Below are 20,817 nucleotides of genomic sequence, written 5' to 3' on the forward strand. Positions count from 1 at the left end.
TTTCCCCTTTATATTTCTTTGTTTTTAAAAGAACAAACATCTATTTTGTCTCCTTCCTATCTTCTCTCCCATATGGAAGAATATCATTATAGCAAATGTGTGTTGTCAAAGAAAAAGCAAATTCCCCACATTGGCCTGTACAAAAAAATAAATGTCTCAATCTATACCTTGAGCCCACCATTCCTCTCTATGAGAAACTGGTAGTAAGTTCCTCTTTAAATTTTAGCATCTCTGCATTTTGACCTTGCAGACCTTCATCTTTGTTGGCAATCCCCATAGAATTCCCTTCTTCCATCTCATGTCCAGAAAAGAGGAAGAAAAAGAGGAGAAGGAGGAGGTGGAAGAGGAGACAAGAATTTATATAATTCTTTAAGATTTGAAAGAGCTTTACAAATATTATCTTATAGACTCCTAACAACTCTTATAAAAGAGGCAACAGAGGCCCAGAGAGAGTAAATGATTTGCCCAGTGTCACAGGATAATGACATGAATAATTCACCGGATTATAGTTTTTTCCAGTTACATGTAAAACAATTTTTTAACATTTTTAAAATTTTAATTCCAATAGTGAATAGGAGGAATTCCATGTGAACTGGAACGACCTCCAGGAATTGATGCAGAATGAAAGAAGAAGAACCAGGAGAACATTGTACACAGAGACTGATACATTGTGTATGTAATGGACTCTACCAGTAGCAATGCAATGATCCAGGACATTTCTGAGGAACTCATGAGAAAGATGCTCTCCACATCCAGAGGAAGAACGGTGGGAGTGGAAACACAGAAGAAAAATATGATTGATCACATGGTTTGATGGGGATATGATTGGGGATGTTGATTCTAAGTTATCACCCTAGTGCAAATATCAGTAATATGGAAATTGGTTTTGAGCAATGATATATGTAAAATCCAGTGGAACTACTTGTAGGCTCTGGGTGTGGGGAGGGAAAGAACATGAATCATGTAACCATAGGGGGAGGGAGTAAAAAATAAAAGTCTCTTCAACTAAACTATTAAAAAATTAAATTCCAAATTTGTTCCCTCCCTCTCCTCCCCAACTTTGAGATCACAAGCAATTTGATACAGGTATTACATGTTCAGCCATGCAAAATATTTCCATATTAGTCATGTGAAAGAAAACATAAAAAAAAACAAAGAAAATAAAATTACAATTTATGCTTTGATTTGCTTTCAGACTTTATCAGTTCTTTCTCTGGAAGTGGTTAATAAAAACATTAAGAACATGAGTTCTTCAGGATTGTCTTGGATTTTTGTTTTGCTTAGAATAGCTATATCATTCACAATTGAACATCTTTTCAATTATTGTTACTGTGTAACATGTTCTGGTTCTGCTCATTTCACTTTTTTTTTTTTAAACCCTTACCTTCCCTCTTGGAGTCAATACTGTGTATTGGCCCCAAGGCAGAAGAGTGGTAAGGGCTAGGCAATGGGGGGTAAGTGACTTGCCCAGGGTCACACAGCTGGGAAGTGTCTGAGGCCAGATTTTAACCCAGGACCTCCCATCTCTAGGCCTGGCTCTCAATCCACTGAGCCACCCATCTGCCCCGTGCTCATTTCACTTTGAATCGGTTCATGAAAGTCTCTACTGGTTTTTTTCCTGACAGCATCCTGCCCGTCATTTTTTCTAGTATTCCATTCCAATCGGACACCACAATTTGTTCAGCCAGTCCTCGATTGATGTACTACCAAGGATCCCTGTACGTTATATATCCAGGACAATGATAATTGTTCCCTTTTATTCCCTGCTTTAAGTTTTCCAAGGTGCTTTCCTGACCAGCTCTGCAAGGGTTGAATGATTTATTATAAGCCTCATTTTTCAAATAAGGAAATTGAAACTGAGAGGGTCAATGATTTGTCTAAACAAGAGTCTGACATAAGACTCAAACCCAAGTCTCTGACTCGGGCTAGGCATTGCCCCCTTAAGTCTTAGCATTTTTCACACGATCATATTTATCCCCAGAGGCTTGCTCTACACCCCTTCTAGGACCACCGAGAGCCTACGGGTCGTCGCCTGAGGTGGGGGGACAAGGGGATCCACCCGGCCCCTTTTTCTCAGGACAGGGGCTGAGCTGTCCTTATGCATAAGAGGAAGCCTTGATCTCTCGGGTGGCGGTAGGACAGATCTCAGTGATGGCGGGAACTGTCCAGCTCAGGCAGCCACTGCTTCCTCTCTCCCTATTGGCCGCCTCCGCTTTGGCGCGCTACATCCCGGACTGGGAGAGCCTGGACGCGCGGCCGCTGCCCTCCTGGTTCGACAAGGCCAAGTTCGGCATTTTCGTGCACTGGGGCGTGTACTCGGTGCCCTCCTGGGACGGCGTTGAATGGTTCTGGTGGCGCTGGCGGGCGGAACAAAATGCGGGTACGAAGACTTCATGCGTTAGCACTTTGGACCCGACGTCTCCTACGCCGATCTCGCCACCCTCTTCGGAGCCAAGTTCTACGACCCCAAGGAGTGGGCTGATATCTTCAAGGCGTCCGGTGACAGGTGAGACCAGGCAGGGAACAAGCCAAACCCGGGGCTTGCCGGGGCTACTCCTCTACGTCATTATTGCTTAGGACCTAGGGAATTCGAAATCCTATTTCAAATCTAGACTCCTCCCACCTCCGACATCTGTAATGTATGAACTTTTTTTTTTCCTTTTAAACTCTAAGACCGAAGAATGGCAAAGGCTACCAATGGGGGTTAAGTGACTTGACCAGGACCACCCCGCTAGGAAGTGCCTGAGGACACATTTGAACCCAGGACCTCCTATCTCCCGCCTTGGCGTTCTCTCCACTGTGCTCCCCAGCTGTACTTCTTTAATGATTAAGATGTATATATCACTTTATAAATATCTACATTTTATCCTGTTCTTATCCCCCTTCTACAGATGAAGAAATAGGCTGAGGGAGCTTAAGGGTCTTGCCCACTTGAATCCTCAGCACTTGGAACAGTGCCTGGAAGTAGGCACTCTTTAAATGTTTATTAACTGTTTTATCATTATGATATATTGTAATATTATTAAATGTTTATTAACTGATATACTCTGTCAAAAAATTAGTAACTATCTATAACTAGATTGAATTTAGGTCTTTGACTTCCAAATCCCGAATTTATCCCCTGCTTTTTATCCTCTGGTAGCAACAAGCATTCATTAAAGGCTTACTATGAGTTAGAATGCAAATTCCCGGAGTGCAGGGATTGTTTCTTTGATTGTGCTCCTTTTTACAGACTAGCCTCCTGCCTGACTGTAGGACCCCAAGCAATTCGTTTCACCTCTTGGAATCTCTTTTTCCTTATCTGTAATAATGGATGGGTTGGATTTCTCCATCTGACCTTGGGCAGATCACTTAACTCCACCCTTCTCCCACCTCGGATAAGTCTTCTGCAAAATTGGGCTTATTAGATAACTTTTGAGGTCCATTAAAGTTATGCATAACTTTTGGGTAGATATTTATACACATATATACTTATACACACACTACATTTCTTAATATAACTTGTCTTTTGTCTATGCTATTTAGCCTATGATTTGTTGTCTCCCCATTAAACTGTAAGCTTCTTAGGGGAGGGAATGTTGTTTACCTTTTTTTTTTTTGGTAGCTTCACCTCTTGTGGCATATAGTAGACTATAAATGTCTTGTTGCCTTTATTTAATTCCTATTGGGTGCTGGGCTCTATTCCCAGCCGGATGGGTACAGTTACAGAGAGGTAAGGTGTATTTCAGGCAGTTTCTCCTAAAACTCAATAAATTCATTTCTGGAATCCCCAAAGAGTGGCTTAGCTCCCTAGCATTATCCAGACCATCTAGAGGGACTTCAGTGACTACCAAGGGAAACAGACCAGTTTTGGGACCTAGAATCTAGCCTAATGGAAGCTTGTAATCCTTTGGATAGGGTGTATTATGGCTTCTTTTGGTCTTTTGTCAATTCTTTAAATCTGATGAGATTTACATAGGAGAATAGAATTGAAGCAGAAAGTCATCTCAGGAGTCATCTAGTCCAAGCTTCTCCTTTTCCAGATGAGAAAACCAAGGGCCATGGAGGTTAAGTGACTTTCCCAAGGACATAAAGGTAGTAAGTAGCAAACCTGGTGTTTATACTCCTACAATAACTGCAAAGGTCACAATGTCCCTCTCAGTTTTTGTTTTTTTACCTCTTTTCCTGAGGGGGCAGCATGACATCGAGACAGAATGAATGTTGAATGGGGCAACTCGGCAAGTCTAAGGTTCCAATCTTCCTTCTGACATTAATTTAGTTCTGTGACCATGTCAGCGTGGAATCTAGAAGCCCCCAAATTTGTAGCCTAGAAAGAGTTAGCTTAAAGGTGAAAACCCCAGGTTTGACCTTGTCCCCTGAGAGTTCCTCCCTGAGGGAAAGCCCTACTTCACTGGTCTCAGACTAACTATAGAACCTTAAGGTAGTTTGGGTGGGAATAGCTAATCTCATCAGGTGTTAAGTATCTCTCTTGTCCCAAAGGTTTCTCCCCTTAAGCCAAAGTCCTTTACCCTGTGTAAAGATTAAAATTTAGGGGAGATTGAGGCAGGTAGAAATTAGTTTCTCTCTGCAAGGAGTATTATATTTTTAGAGGTTTATTGAAGATTAAAGATTAAAGAAAATACAGAATAAGAAAAAACACATGCCTAGGCCAGAAGCCTAGACAAGATAACCTCACATCATGGAAGAGCTGCATCTGCTCCAAAACAGGAAGTCCAAAAAGAGACACAAAAGCCTTTGCATTCAGCTTAAATCCCTTCTCAATCTCGGCCCACCTCAGAATTCCATGAGATTACAAAGCATTTTGGGGAAGTGGAGCAAGGGCTTGTGGGGATTGAAGTCCAGAGTTCGAGTCTATTTTTTACACCTGGTGGTCCAGCTCTTGGCTGGGTCCTTCCCTTTTGTGTCCATTGTAAAGCATCAGCCCCTCACAGTTATTCCTGTCTGGGACTCCTCATTTTCCTTTGTTGCCATTGTAAAGTCAATCTAATGATCCCTTTCATTCTTAGTCTTCATGTTCCCCAAGAAAGGTATTTAAGCTCCCCAACTTTAATGGCTCCTTAGAATTGTCCAGTCTAGTGTGATTGACTTTCCCAGGGATCTGTGACCAGAGCAACCTGAGGCGATTTTCTGACTATTTAATAGTTCTGTGTTTTTCTAAGTCAATATCTCATGAGGTTAGAATGAGACATTCTTAATCTTTTCATGTCCTGGGCCCTTTGGCAAGTCTAGTGAAACCTATGTTCCACTTTTCAGAATCATGTTCTTAAAATACATAAAACAAGAGAAGGGGCAATAGTTTTCCTGGTGACCTCTTCCTTTGTTCACATTTAATTTGTGTGTGTGTGTTTTAATTATGTTTATTTTGTTAAATATTTTCTCAATTATAAGTAAGAAATTTAAGAATCATTTTTTCTTTTTTTTAAAAAATTTTATTTAATTAGTCAATTTAGAGTATTTTTCCATGGTTACATGGTTTCATTTCTTTTTCTCTTCTCCCTCACCCCCCTCCCATAATCAACATGCAATTCCATTGGGTTTTACATGTGTCCTTGATCAAAACCTATTTCCATATTATTGACAACAATCACTTTTTTTAAATTTGAGTTCTCTTTCCCTTCTTTCACTCCTCCTTGAGAAGGCAAGCACTTTAACCATGTCTACTTTAACTTAATTCAATAAGCATTTTTTTAACCCTTGCCTTCTGTCTTAGAATTAATATTAAGTATCCATTCCAAGGCAGAAGAGTGGTAAGGGCAAGGTAATGGGGGTTAAGTGACTAGCCCAGGGTCACACAGCTAGGAAGTATCTGAGGCCACATTTGAAACCAAGTCTTTCCAATTCCAGGTCTGGCAACTAACTATCCACTGAGCCACCTAGTTGTCCTACAAAAAGCATTTATTAAGCACCTACCTCGTGCCAGGCAGTAGTGCCAGGCTTTGGGGATATGAAGGTAATAATGAAACAGATCCCTGCTCTCAAGTAGTTTAAGGCAGTCTGTTCACATGCAAGAGAATTTGAGCAGAAGAAAGCATTAACCACATGGCTTTGCTTTCCACAGGTATGTGGTCCTGACCTCCAAGCATCATGAAGGCTACACAAACTGGCCCAGTCCTACATCTTGGAACTGGAATTCTATGGAGGTAGGGCCCCACCGGGATCTGGTGGGAGAATTGGGACCTCACCTTTGAGAGAAGTAAGTGTTTGTTGCTTATTAGCCCTGAAGTCCCCTTTGCTAGCATTTATTCGCTTGCAAATCTCTCTCTCTCCCCCTTTCTTTTCCCAAGTAAGGAGGACTAATGTGCAAAGTGGTCTCTTGGTCACTGAACACTGTTATGTCTTGGTTCTGCTTGTCTGGTCAGGGTTAGTAATTTGCCAAAAACCAAGGAAGACCAGGTGACTTGACTGGTGAATGATAAATGTCCCAAATAGGCCATAGTATCTGTACTGGTAGGAAAGAATCCATTGACTAAAGGGCTTCTTGCAGGGAAGTGTTTGGAGTCAACACTGAGAAAGATCTGGGGGTTTAGTGGACTGCAAGTTCACTATGCCTAATCAGTGGGATATGACTGCAAAAAGCTAAAGCAATCTTGGGTGGAATGGGCTGCCTTCCATAGAGTGAGTCCATCCTCCTCTGAGGTTGTCTAGGAGAGGTTAAATGGCCATTTATTGGCTGTATAATAGTGGGGATGGGGGGGTGGGGGGAGTCCTTTCACAAATTATTTAAACTAATTTGTGTTGAATAGTTCCTTCTGAAATGCCAGTTCTGTGATTCTGGTTGGTGATTGCCTATCACCTGCCTCTCCATTCACATATTCTTCCCTAGGTTTTGCCCCAATATACACCCACCCAACTCAGGACACTGCACTTACCCCTTTCTGCAAAATAAAGAAAAATTAGATATTGAATTGAGGGTGGCTCTGGTGAATCCAAGCCACTGGATCTCCCTTCTTCTGAGTTTGAGTAACTGCCCCCATAGCATTAGCAATTCCCAGTTTAGACCTAGATCTAATACATCAGTGGTTCCGAAATTTTTTGGTCTCAGGACTCCTTTACATTCCTTTTTTAAAAACCCTTACCTTCCATCTTGGAATCAATACTGTATATTGATCCCAAGACAGAAGAGTGGTAAAGGCTGGGCAAGAGGATTAAAGTGACTTGACTAGGGTCACAAAGCTTGGAAGATCTGAGACCTGATTTAAACCCAGGACTTCCCATCTTTTTTTTTTTTAACCCTTACCTTCCATCTTGGAGTCAATACTGTGTATTGGCTCCAAGGCAGAAGGTAAGGGCTAGGCAATGGGGGTCAAGTGACTTGCCCAGGGTCACACAGCTGGGAAGTGTCTGAGGCCAGATTTGAACCTAGAACCTCCCATCTCTAGGCTTGGCTCTCAATCCACTGAGCTACCCAGCTGCCCCCAGGACTTCCCATCTTTAGGCTTGGTTCTGAATACACTAAGCAACCTACCTAGCCCCCACTCCTTTATATTCTAAAAAAAAGTTTGACAACTTTGACAAGGTATTTTTGTTTAAGTGGGATATATCTATCCATAGTTACTGTATTACAAATTAAAACTCTTTAGTATTATTATGAAAGTGGTTTTGAGCAGATAGATATCCTAGAAGGGGGCTGGAGGGTAGAATCTAAGCACTGAGCTATTTAAACTAATAGAAGGTAGGAACCAGGTAGAGAAGATTCTCTAGGGTAGAATACATCTTAGCTATCTTACTAGATGTCATTTGCAAATAAAGGAATAGAAATATTTTTTTAATCCTTTCTTTCTGATGTAATAACAATACTAAGACAGACAGGCAAGGGTTAGGCAAACCTGGGTAAGTGATTAACCAGAGTCACACAGCTAGGAAGTGTCTGGAGCTAGATTTGAACTCAGGACCTCTCATCTCCAGGCCTGGCTTTCTATCCTCTCCAGTGAGTCACCTAACTGCCCGATTAGGGGATACATACTGCTGCTAATTATATTTTCTAATGGCATCCCTCCAGTGATGCAGATCTCAGCACATCCTTTACAGCTGACCTTTTTCCACAGAGTATCCATCCACCCATTGTGCTGGGGCCCTTTCTCTTGACCTTCAGGGGATAGCAAGAGAGCACAGAGAGTGTCTATTAGTTATCCCTGGGACTTAACATTTTGTTTTTAACTCATCTATTTCTTTGGTGATATCTTCCTTGTAACTCAAAAAAAAAAAAACAAAAAACCTTTAAGTCAGTCTATAATAAATGCTAATGAATTTAATTCCTTCTGTTATATTTATAACAGTGGAGGGGAAGGAGAAGGGAATAAGGGGAGGGAAAGAGAGAGAAGAGAGAGAGAGAGAGAGAGAGAGAGAGAGAGAGAGAGAGAGAGAGAGAGAGAGAGAGAGAGAGAGAGAGAGAGAGAGAGAGATGAATGGTGGTGAATGAAAGTCTATTTAGCTCTCCTCCCCCTCACTAATGGATTCAAGAGGGGTATCGCTGTGATGATGTTTGAGCAGGGATGGACAGAGACCGATGCCCAGATAAGAGGCTTTTGTGGGATGAGGAACAGACTTTTTCCTAGTGCTTTGCTAAAGCCTGAGACCCAAGAAAATCTCCTCTGGACACAGCCCTGTCAAGAAAGGCTGAATGGAGGTCAGCTCTGGATTTGACTTTGACCAAAGCTTGGTAGACAGCCTTTCCCAATCCCCTCTTTCTACCCTTTTATTCTTCTTTCCTTTCTCTAAAAGACAACCTTAATCTGACTGCAATTTTCTCAGAATGGGGTGGTTTATTGATCAGGAAACAGGGAAGGTTTGGAAGGAGCGTTTAGGAGACCCTATGAAGACACACAAGCAGTTTGTGTTTTCTCCGCTCAGCCGAGCCACATGGCTATGGCTTTTGTGCTTTCCTCTTCCTTTCCTCTAAACTATCTTCTAGACTACACAAAGCAGGTTGCTAGTGTCTTTCTTGGGAAGGCACAGGTCAGGATAGGTCTTCGGGGTGAGGGGTTTCAGGGTTGAACACCCCTCAGCAGCAGATGATGGTCACTCTGCTCCTTTGGTAGATGCTCTGTTGAATTCAGAAGTCTTTCTGATTCTTCAGGGCAAGGGGAAGTTGAGGAAATCTCAGGTATCCCAGTTTTGGGTACTGAGCTCAGATCTTCCACTCCCATCTCCTTCAGAGTCCAGAGAGCAAAGACCCCCTCCTTTGTTCTATTTCCCACAAGCCTCTTTGCTCCTTACAACTGTCAATCCTGTCCCTGCTTGCAACATTCCAAATGGTCCCTTTCTGTACCAAGCTCATTCCTACACTTCTGTAAAACTCATTTAAGTCAATATCTCTGCAAAGAAACTGAGATTTGCTTTGGATTCCAATTTCCCATTTTTGTCAGGCCCACACCATATACTATTATGCTATTTGTATTTGTGAAAGCCTTTTTAAAAATTCCTTTTGACTTGATCACATGGGTCGATGGGTCTATGACTGGGAAAGTTGACTCTAAAAGATCACCCCAGTGCAAATATTAATAATAAGGAAATGGGTTTTGATCGATGGCACATGTTAAACCCAGTGGAATTGCACATCAGTTACAGGAGGGGGTTATGGGGAGGGGAGGGAAGGAATGTGAGTCTTGTAACCATGGAAAATTATTCTAAATCAGAGGACAGCTGGGTATCTCAGTGGATTGAGAGCCAGTCCTAGAGATGGGAGGTCCTAGGTTAAAATCTGGCCTCAGACACTTCCCAGCTGTGTGACCCTGGGCAAGTCACTTGACCCCCATTGCCTAGCCCTTACCACTCTTCTGCCTTGGAGACAATACACAGTATTGACTCCAAGACAGAAGGTAAGGGTTTTTATTAAAAAAAAGAAGAAGAAGAAAATTATTCTAAATCATCTAATTAAATAAAATTAAAATAAGTAAATAAATAAATAAAAATTCCTTGTATGATAATTCTGTTTATTGCTTTTATCTTTTTTTAGGAATATCCATTATGGACTGTACCACTCACTCCTGGAGTGGTTTCATCCTCTCTATTTGCTGGACAAGGAAAACAACTTCACAACTCAGAACTTTGTCACTGCCAAAGTCCTACCAGAACTGGTTGATCTTGTGAACAGGTAAGAAAATCTCTTGACTTCAATTTTCATCCTCTGTAAAATTGGGGTTTCATCATCTTAACGGGCTAAAGAAACAGAAAGGACAGGCAGTTTGTTTGGTGCTTCAAAAAATATTCTCTTGGGGGAGTCATTCCACTAAGCTCTGAGTATACTCTTAGCAGTAAAGTCAAGATCTTCCTGTAGCTTCAAAGAACCAAACATTTCTATGGAGTAAAGGCTTAGAGTAAGCCAGCTAATGCTGACCCAGGAATGAGTTCAAGGAATAGCATTCTATGGTTACAAAGCATTTGTTTTTCCTCTCAAGTATGTAGTTTCCTGCAGAGACCTCCCAGTGAAGAAGCTACTTTTCCACAGTAGAACAACATCTTCTTAGAGAGTGTTCAAGGGCACTCAGAGATTTAGCAGTTTGCCAGATAAACATAGCAAGTCTAATTCAGGCATGACTTGAATCCAGGTCATCCTGACTCCAAGGTGCTCTGACCACTGCTCCGTGCGGTCCCTCTACATAGTACATGATTTCAATCCTGTGAGGCAAAGAAAAGTGCCTAGTCCCCATGTTACTGATGAAAGTAATGAGGCTCAAAGAGGAAAATTCCTAACCTGAAGTTCCATGGTTCTTCCCAGGTGCTTGAGCTGGGCATGAAGCCTGGGTCTCTTGACTGCTGGTCCACTTCTGGTTCCCCTGGACCCCACTGCTGCTCTAAACTGTAAAGACTCCTCCATCTTGTGTCTTTCAGGTATCAACCTGACCTTATAGTCTGATGGAGAATGGGAAGCCCCAGACACTTACTGGAATTCCACTGAGTTCCTCGCCTGGCTGTACAATGACAGCCCTGTTAAGGTATGTGACTGGCCAATGACTGGCTGTGACAGTAGAAGGCTGGGGGAGCCAGAGCCTGAAGCCAAGTGCATCCTTCCTTCCCCTCCCTGATTTGTCAGGAGAGAAAATTCTGGATGGAGAAATGAGGAAGGTTTACAAGAAAGCAGGATTCAACTTGTTACTGTGGGGATATTTCATTAGACTTAGAAGAGTAAGAAATTCACGTTCTTGTATATTCATATGGTCCTTGGCAGATGTTGAAAATAACTGTTCACCAGTATGTGGTCTTAGGTGACATTCATATCTGTCCTTTAAGTCTGGGACAGGGTCACTGAATGTGCCACAAATTAGTCATGTAAATTTCATTTCTTTTCAATCAGTGATTTTTAAAAATATTTTTTACTTTCTGTCTTAGAATAGATACTAAATACTGATTCTAAGGCAGAAGAGCAGTAAAGACTAGGCAACTGAGGTTAAATGACTTGCCCAGGGTCACACAGGTAAGGCTGAATTTGAACTCAGGCCTTCTTGTCTCCAGACCCAGTACTCTATCCATCATGCCACCTAGCTACCTGTAGGCAATTTGATCAGTAGTGTATTAATAAAACACATTGTTTGCCTTCATAGAACTTAAAGAACTCAAAGAACTTCTAGAAATCTAGAAGGTGAAATAAACCCATGCCTACAACTATAATGCAAGATAATATATATGACCCATGCATAAGATGGGTACTAATACTTCTAGGAGAAACCGGGGAAAGATAGCTCACACTCTGGATGACCAGATCCAAAAGGATCTTGATAAGACTAGAACCCTGGGCTGAATCTAATGAGATATAATTAATGGGATGAATATTGTGACAAGGATATCACTTTAAAAGACTGATATATATTAATTTAAGGTCGCCAAGGAATTCAGCTATGTAATTCCTAAATGAAAACTCAAGTCAGCCGTCAGCCTTTTATAGAGTTTAATTACAAACAGGAGGAAGAAAGGAATGAGAGAGAGAGAGAGAGAGAGAGAGAGAGAGAGAGAGAGAGAGAGAGAGAGAGAGAGAGAGAGAAAGGGGAGAGAAGGGAATAGGGCTTAAATACCCCTTCTGTTTAGGCTGGGCCAAAAGGCCCAAGCCCTTAGATAGCTGGGGCAAAGAAAGGAGATCAGTCCCTATTACTCACGTGACCAAAATGGAAAAACAGTCTCAGAGGCCCCCACCTCCAGCTTCCTTCAGAGCAAGCTTCTCAGAGAACCTCTCCAACCACTCAGAGCCAAAACTCTCCAACCAACCCCCCTTAGTCCTCAGACCCCTCTCTCTTTAAGGAAACCATCCAAGTTCCCTCCCCTCAGTTCTCACATCTACCAATCACTGTCCATCATTTTCCCTGTGCCAATGGTGGCTCTAGCTTAACCCAGGACCGCCCAGAGGTCTGTGGCTTTGCACATGTCTGTTGGAGGTCATATTCTCAAATAATTAAATCTTGATCTTTTGCTACAGCCCTTCCTAAATCCTGTTACCCTGAGTAGGGTAGAGATTGGAATAATTAAATTTTGATCTATGCTGCAGCCCTTCCTAAATCCTGTTAGGACTGAGTAGGGTGGAGATTGCAATTTCCAAGACTTGGTTCTGTCATTCCAAGTATCTCCATTGTATCAATTCTAAAATCAATCATGACTCAAAGAAATTCCTGTTCTGTGCTTAAGCATAGGTCAAAGCCCTTTCCATTGTTCAGCAAAAGGTTTCTGTCCTAAAGTAATCTTAAGAAGGTAGGAGGAGGAACCTCCCATGCCAATGGGGTTCACATTCCAATAGACTATCACTAAGAAATTTTCCAAGTATGAAATTTCCCAATGGTGAAATTTCCAACATTTATAAGTCTAAGAAATTTTAAGGTTTACAATATCAAGTCTTCTTTTGGGTACAAAATTCCAACTTCACCAATGTAATGTAATCATTAGAAATAATATTTCTATTTCTACCCATATTTATTTTTTTATAAAGTTTATTGGAAGGGTAGATAATGTTCCTATAAGTAATCTGACTGCATGGTGCCTTGCCTGCCAGTCTCTTCCTCAGTCCTCCTCACCTGCCTGTACTGTCTCTTCTCCTCGTGGTTCTCTCATGGTCCTCTTGTTGGTCTCCCTCAATTCTTCCCCAAACCTTAACCTTTATTGATGTACAGAACATACACCAATGCAACCCTGGCGCAACTGTGGTATGTCAGGAATGTTTGATAGACATGTAAAGTTACTCATGAGGGGGAGGGGATAAACTTCCTTGACACAGTAAGATGGGAGGAGGAATGAAGAGACAATAATTGCTCTGAAAAGTATCTGGGACTTCAGTGGAGTGGAGGCTTCACTTGAGTCTGCAGCAAAATAAATCCAAAATTAATGGGATCTTGAACTGCATTAAGAGAGGCAAGCTTCTAGGAATAGGGAGGTAAGAGTTGCACTGTATGGTCCTCTTCAGATCTTACCTGGAGGATGATGTTCAGTTTTGGGCATCATAGCTTAAGAAGAACAAAGATAAGTTAGAGTATGTCAAGAGGAAGAGAACTAGGATGGTGAAGGATTGTGCATCCCTGTCATATGAAGACCAATGGAAAGAATAGAGCGTGTTTAGCTTTATTTAGCAGAATAAATTCTTAAGTTTCAAAATCAACTAAGAAAGCTGAGTAGATTTGCTTTTAGAGCTAGATTCTGTAGCCACAGGAATTCATATGGCTCCACCCCCGTGATCCAACTCTTCTATCCTTCACCATTTAGGATGAAATCGTGGTTAATGATCAATGGGGCAAAGATGATCCATGCAAATGTGGGGGTTACCTTACCTGTCATGACCATTACACCCAGACACTCTTCCAAAACTCAAGTGGGAGATGTACACCTCCCTTGATACAAATGCCTGGGCGTATCGGAGAAATATGAAGAGCAATGAAGTCAGGACTTTTGTGGAAATTGTTTCGGTAAGAGCTACTTTGGTTTGGTCTCCTGAACCATTGTGAGGAAAAAGAGGATGTAGTTGGAAGGCAATGGATGTCAGAAGACTGAGGTTCTGGTCTTAGCTATGTGATCTCTTCTTATCTATACAAAGAAGACTGGACTAGCTTATCTCTGAGCTAGCTTCTGACTCTGACTTTTTGTATTGAAAGAGTCTTTTACTTAGCTCTGACATTGTGAGTTCTAAGTACTCTTCCTGTTCTAGCATTCTTCATTCCAAGGGTCCTTCTAACTGAAATTCTGAAGTCTCAGGACTCTTCCTATGCTGCTATTCTGAGTTCAAGTCTTCTTCCCATCTCTGATATTATCTTCTCCATGAAACCTCCTGTGCCTTCCCTTCCAAAATACTCTGAATATATTCTTATTCATTCATTTTCAATGAGTTATTTAGATGAATGTATTACATATCTTCCCCATTATAATGATAACTCTTTTTGAGTAGGGATTGTGGCATTCTTTTTACTTCTTGTTATTACCATTGGAACAGAATACTTGGCACACAGTAGGAAATTTCCAAAATATTTAATTGACTTGCTTGAAATCTAAAAGTTCTATGTTCTAAGGACCCTTCCAAATCTGAGATCCTGAGTTCTAAGGACCCTTTTAGATCTGATATTTGAGGTTTGCTATGTAATTCTGACCTCCTTGGTCTGTAATGGCCTAAAAAACAGAGAATGTGCCTTAGGGTATAGGGCAATTGGGTTTTTTTTTTTAACATTTGTGATTTTTTTTTTCATAAAAAACCTTACCTTCCATCTTAGAATCAATACTGGGTATTGGTTCTAAGGCAGAAGAGTGGTATGGGCTAGGCAATGGGGGTTAGTTAAGTGACTTGCCCAGTCACATACCTAGGAAGCATCTGAGGCCAGATTTGAACCCAGGACCTCCCATCTCTGGGTCTGACTCTCAATCCACTGAGCCACTCAGCTGCCCCCTACATTTGTGAATTTCTGAGCAATGTGTGCAGCACTACTTTGTTTTTTAATAATTTTTCCCCTCAATTACATGGGAAAACATTTTTTTGACCTCTGGGTTTTTTTAATTTGAGTCAAATTCTCCCCCTCCCTCACTCCTTCCTTCAACCATATCTTTCTCTAAGATTACAAGCATGTTATAGATTTTACATTCCGCACTACTGTTAATAGATGAGATACTTCATTATTTCTTTCTTCTTTACAGGAATTAATTGAAGTCGTGGCCTATGGAGGCAACTATCTCATTAACGTTGGGCCCACAAAAGATGGAATCATTCCCCCCATCTTTGAGGAAAGACTCCGTTCTGTGGGAAGCTGGTTGAAGATCAATGGAGAGGGCATCTATGCTTCCAAACCATGGAGGGTGCAAATGAATAAGAACACCACCACTGTATGGTAAGTTACCTCCCCTTGCATTTGGGGGTCACTAGGTCTATTGTACAATCTCAGATGAGGATCTCTCTTGTATCCATACCTAGTTTATTATACCCCATATTCAGCAGAGCCACCCTGAGTTTCCCTGCCTGCTGAGCCCAGCAATGTGTGTGTGTGTGTTCACAAATTATTCTTTTATTTTATTTTTTAAAATTTTGTTTTTATTGTCATACAAAACACAGTTTTTGGTCATTGTTGTAAGAGTACACTCATCAATAAAGAAAACTCCAAAATAAAACCGTAAATACCCTTATGTGAAAGATGACTCCAACAGTTCTTTCTCAGAAGTCTTTCAGACGTGTCCCCAGATCATTGCATTGCTGAGAGTAGCCAAGTTTTGAGCCCAGCAATCTTCAGAATCTTCTGGATTTCCCTCGGGTTGACCTCCGCTTTCCATAGACTCATAAAGGATTCAGAAAGTCCAAGCATTTTTGTTTGACTTCGGGTTTCTTAGCCTTTTATGTGCCATGGGCGCCGGGAGCAGTGCAGTGAAGCCTATGGACCCCATCTAAGAAAAATTGTTTTCAATGCAGAAAATAACGGACAGGAATTTTTTTCCTATCCAAATCCACACACTACTCTTAATTTATGGCAGTATAAGGATTCCAGGTTCAGCGCCACTGATCTAAGGTAAACCATGACAATTTGTTCGAGATGGGTGACAGCCCTGAATGACAACCAAAAATTGGCTCAAGGACAAGATGCTATATGGGGAGAGTACACTAGACTGGAAGCCAAGACACCTGGGTTTTTGAGGCTCAGCTTTATCACAAATTCTACAAAAAACTTTCTTAAAAAGGGCTAGATTAAACAGTGTTTGGGATCCACAGTCTAATGGTTCCATGACTTTCATAACTCCCAGTCACATTAGACCATTGAAGAACATCATCAGGTCTTTGGCTCAGAGCCACATGGGGAGCCCTCAATGGTTTCTGCAGAGCTTTCTCAGTTCTCTCTGTACATTGCCATGGGACCTCAGGGCCCTAGGGTCCTCCTCACTTCACACCTGAAGCCACCAGAATAGATCAGATGCACTAGGACCTTTCTGCCCTTGGTCCAAGACTGTTTGCTTTCAGCTGCTGTTTTCCCATTAATAGACAAGTGTTCACGTAAAGACCATAGAGGATGTGGTGGGAATTAAATAGGAATGACAGTGATCTTTGATATTTACAATGTGCTTTAGCTATCTTGTCCTTTTGCAGTAAGAAAAAAAGAAACAACCCCATTTTCAAATGAAGAAACTGAGGCTCAGAGGAGTAAAGGCCACCAAGAAGGGACAGAGCTGAGGCTCAAACCCAAGGCTTCTTTTTTTTTTTAACTGTTACCTTGTATTTTAGAATCAAGTATTGGTCCTGAGACAGAAAAGTAATAAGAGATGGGCAATTGAGGTTAAGTGACTTGCCCAGAGTCATACTACTAGGACATTTCTGGGTCAGATTTGAACTCAGGACCTCCCATCTTCAGACTTGGCTCTTTCCACTAAGTCATCTAACTACTGTGATAGAGACATGAGAGAGAGAGGTTTTGCAGGACTTGTGGACCAAGATGCAAAAGCCAGGGTTCCAATGGAATGTCCCCAGGAGGGGCAGTTTGGGGTTTGCTGGCCACACTCTGAGAGGAGAAACTTGGCTTGTGGACTTTTTCTCTGACTGGAGGACACACTCTCTCTCCCTGGAGGTTTGAAGCTGGCTGAAAGACATTTTGTGAGGCTAACTTGGCTTTTGGACTTTGTCTCTGAACAACAGTCATTGCTGAAGAAACAGGTTCCCCTCAGTTTATCCTCTTCATTTCAAGCAGTAAGTTTCTCTCAGTTGACATCTTTATTACAATTGGCTCCCCAGTAGTCTGACAATACCCAGAAATCCCACAGGCAGGAAAGACCGTAAAGATGTTCAAACAGGTAGTTTTTGATGTGGTGGTTTGGGCAGGCGTCGCATGTTTCGGGGTTTACCATATTCTTTATAGCAAATTGACTCAAATGGCAGTGGAGAGAGTGGATTATATAGGAGACTTGACAGTGACTATGTTACAGTGACCTTTTCAACATGATTTAGTTCTGGCAAGTCCTGGCACAAGTATAGGTACTATTCATGGCTGTGTTGCAGACTTTAACCCAAGTGAGGAAACTTTACAGATTCACGATTCCCCTGAAGGCAGAGAAGGTTATGGCCATTGACAACAACTTGGACAAAATGATCAAGGCAGTGTTTGAACAACTCGTTAAGGAAAAGGGTTTAGATCTAGTTATGGGCAAAGACAATGGGCAAAATGAGGATGCACCTCAGGAAACTGAAGGTGGCCATGGAAATGAGAACCAGGCTGCTAGTGTTACAAGGGAATCACTTTAAAGATAAGGAAACTGAGGAAAATTGGGTTAAGTGACTGGGCCAGGGTCACACAGCTAAGAAGAGTCAGAAGCCAAATTTAAATTCAGGCACATCCTAACTCTAGATTTAGCCCTCTATCCTCTATACAATCTAACTACTTCTAAGATTTGAAAGAGCATTTGAATTGTGTCATAATTGACATATGCAAGAGAAATGGTGGCTTGGAATTTTCCCAGAATACATGCATGATGAGTAAAATTGGCTTCTATTGCACTCTGTAAAAAGATAGATGTTGGTGTAAAATGATCCAACCATTTTGGAGGGCAATTTGGAACTATGACCAAAGGGCTAGAAAGCAATGTATACAGAAGAAAAACATATGACATATCTTATCACATGTATACATGGGTATATGATTTGGGGTTTTGACTTCAAAAGATTGCTCTATAGCAAAAATGAATAATATAGAAATAGATATCAAGTGATAACATTTGCTTGTTGGCTCTGGGAGGGGAGAGGAAAAGAGGGAGGGAAAGAAAATGAATCATGGAAAAATATTTTTAAAATAAATAAATAAATATATTTTTTTAAAGACCTGAAAAGACCTACATGAACTGATGCAGAGTGAAATAAGCAGAAATAGGAGAAGAGTATAAACAACAACGGCAATATTGTGGAACAATCAAACATGATAGACTGCTAGTCACAGCAATCCAACAATCCAAAACAATTTTGAGGGACTTAAGATAAAGAATGCTATCCATGTCCAGAAAAAAGAACTATTGGAGTTGGAAGGCAGATGAAAGCATCCTATTTTTCACTTTTTTTTGGGGGGGGGGGTTATATGATTATTCACTTACAAAAATGAACAATATGGAAATCTATTTTGCCTGGTAATACATGTATAACCCAGATCAAATTGCTTGCCAGGTCTGGGAGTGGGGAAAGAAGGAAGGAGGAGAGACAATTTGGATCATAGAACTTTAGAAAACTTATGTAGAAAATTGTTATTACATGTAATTGACAAAAAAAATAGTAAAATTTTAAATTTAAAAAAGCTAGATGTTCCCATTATTTCCTCATCCAACTAAATGTGAGATTTCATTTAGCTACCTTGCTTTTCTTAATTCCAAAGACTTCTCAAGTATATGACTTCTTGAGTAACTTTCAAATGCTGTGTTTTATTTATAAATGTGACAAATTTCTTACAATTTGTGGGAATATGGAAAAGTTTGCTTGTCAAACTTACAGCTAAAGGGAAGAATTTATGACCAAACAAGACATAGAGAACACAATGAAAAATTAAATGGATAATTTTGATTAGATCAAATTGAACAGTTTCTATACAAACAAGACCAATATAACCAGAAGTAGAAGGGAAACATCAAATCAGGGGAAAGTTTTATAGCAAGGTTCTTTGACAAAAGTCTCATTTCTCAAATACATAGAGAACTGACCCAAATTTATACAAAGCCTTCCCCAATCAATAAATGGCCAAAGTATATGAAAAGACAGTTCTTAAATGAAGAAATTAAAACTACTGCTAGTCATATGAGGAAATGTTCCAAATCACTATTGATTAAAGAAATTCAAATTAAAATGATTCTGAGATGCCATCTGACACCTATCAGAGTTTTGGAAATGATCTATTGTGAAGACTGACTATTTCAAAATCTTAAAATTAATAGGTAAACATGTAAAAAGTCAAATGAGATACAATGACTACTTGAAAAGTAAACTGGATTTGCCTCAGTCACTTACTAGCTTTGTGACCTGGGCAAGTCACTTTACCTTGTTTCCCTCAGTTTCCTCATCTGTAAAATGAGCTGGAGAAAGAAAAGGCAAACCACTCCAGTATCAAAAAAACAACAACAAACAAACTCAAATGGGGTCACAAAAGAGTTAAACGTAACTGAAAAATATCTCAAATATGCCAGGCTGCACCACCTAACTGCCCTACTTGCTACATAGTAGGAACAGAAAAGGAATATAGTTGGAAGAGTGTTTACAGTAGAGACACTTAGAGCTGTAAAGTTTCTTTGAACAGAGCCCATTAGCCTTTGCTCTTCAAACCGCCACTCCACTCCTGTCAGTCATCCTCAGAATTCCAAACCTTCTTGCCCCATCCTAACAGGACCTTAGAACCCAGAATGTTAGAGCTGAGAAGACTCATAGCACAATGAATGCCAAAATCTCAATCCAATCCAATTCAAGTAAATAAATATTTATTAAACACCTACTGTGTGCCAAGTGGTATACGAGATGTTCAAGGAAGACTAGCATTTCATGTGAAGGCTTGCTGAGTCCTTTTCAGGGCTGCTTCCCTCCTTTGGTGTCTACCTGCTACGTAGCCATCTCTCACCTATGGCTCACAGCTATAGCATGCACAGGGGTGACATCCCCATAATCCACCTCCATAGATAAACTAAACCAGGTTGAGCATAACCAACAGACCTCAAAACAACATGAGTTAAGGGCACGTCTACCTCATACGTGTTAAGCCTTCTCCTGGCCAAATGGGCAGATAACAACAGTTTGTTCTAGAGACCATGAAGGGGGCTGCAGCAGGGATGGGGAAACACAGAGCTTGCTCAGACATCTAAAACTCCAAGATCATCCACCGCGTCTAGTCATCACACCAATCATCTTGACTTTTGTCTTGTCACTAGACTTTGATGACTGGAAGAAAGTCAGGCTGAGGACGTTGTGCACTGTAAATGCATTTCACTAGACATCACCGGTGATATCGATGGTCCTCTTTGAAAAGGAAGGACAAACAGCAATAACTATATGCCAAGCCCTGTGATGAAATCTGGAGATTCAGAAAGCGGCAAAAGACAGTCCATGACTTCAAGGAGTTTACAATCTAATTTGGGGAGGGGAGGCAAAATGCAAACAAATCTATATAAAGTGAGCTAAAGATAATTAGCAGAGGGAAGGCACTAGAATTAAGTAGAGTTGGGGAAGGCTTCCTGTAGAGGGTGGGTTAGTTGCGGACTTAAAGGAAGTCAGAGAACAAGTAGGCAGAGCTGAAAAAAGCAATTCAGGCATGGAGTCACCCAGAAAAAAATTACCTGGAGTCAAGAAATGGAGTGTCCTGTTCTTGGAACAGACAGGAGTGTCAATGGATGGAAGACAGCATTGGGGAAGAAGTGACACCCATGCAGAGT

The 20,817-nt window shown here is 41.1% G+C and overlaps 1 pseudogene; it reads left to right on the forward strand.

Moving 5' to 3' along the window:
• Positions 1-2,151: 2,151 nt before the first annotated feature.
• Positions 2,152-15,389, forward strand: LOC100616750 (tissue alpha-L-fucosidase-like; annotated as a pseudogene).
• Positions 15,390-20,817: the final 5,428 nt, after the last annotated feature.

The sequence above is a fragment of the Monodelphis domestica genome, chromosome 4, assembly GCF_027887165.1.
Source record: "Monodelphis domestica isolate mMonDom1 chromosome 4, mMonDom1.pri, whole genome shotgun sequence".
NCBI classification, from domain to species: Eukaryota; Metazoa; Chordata; class Mammalia; order Didelphimorphia; family Didelphidae; genus Monodelphis; species Monodelphis domestica.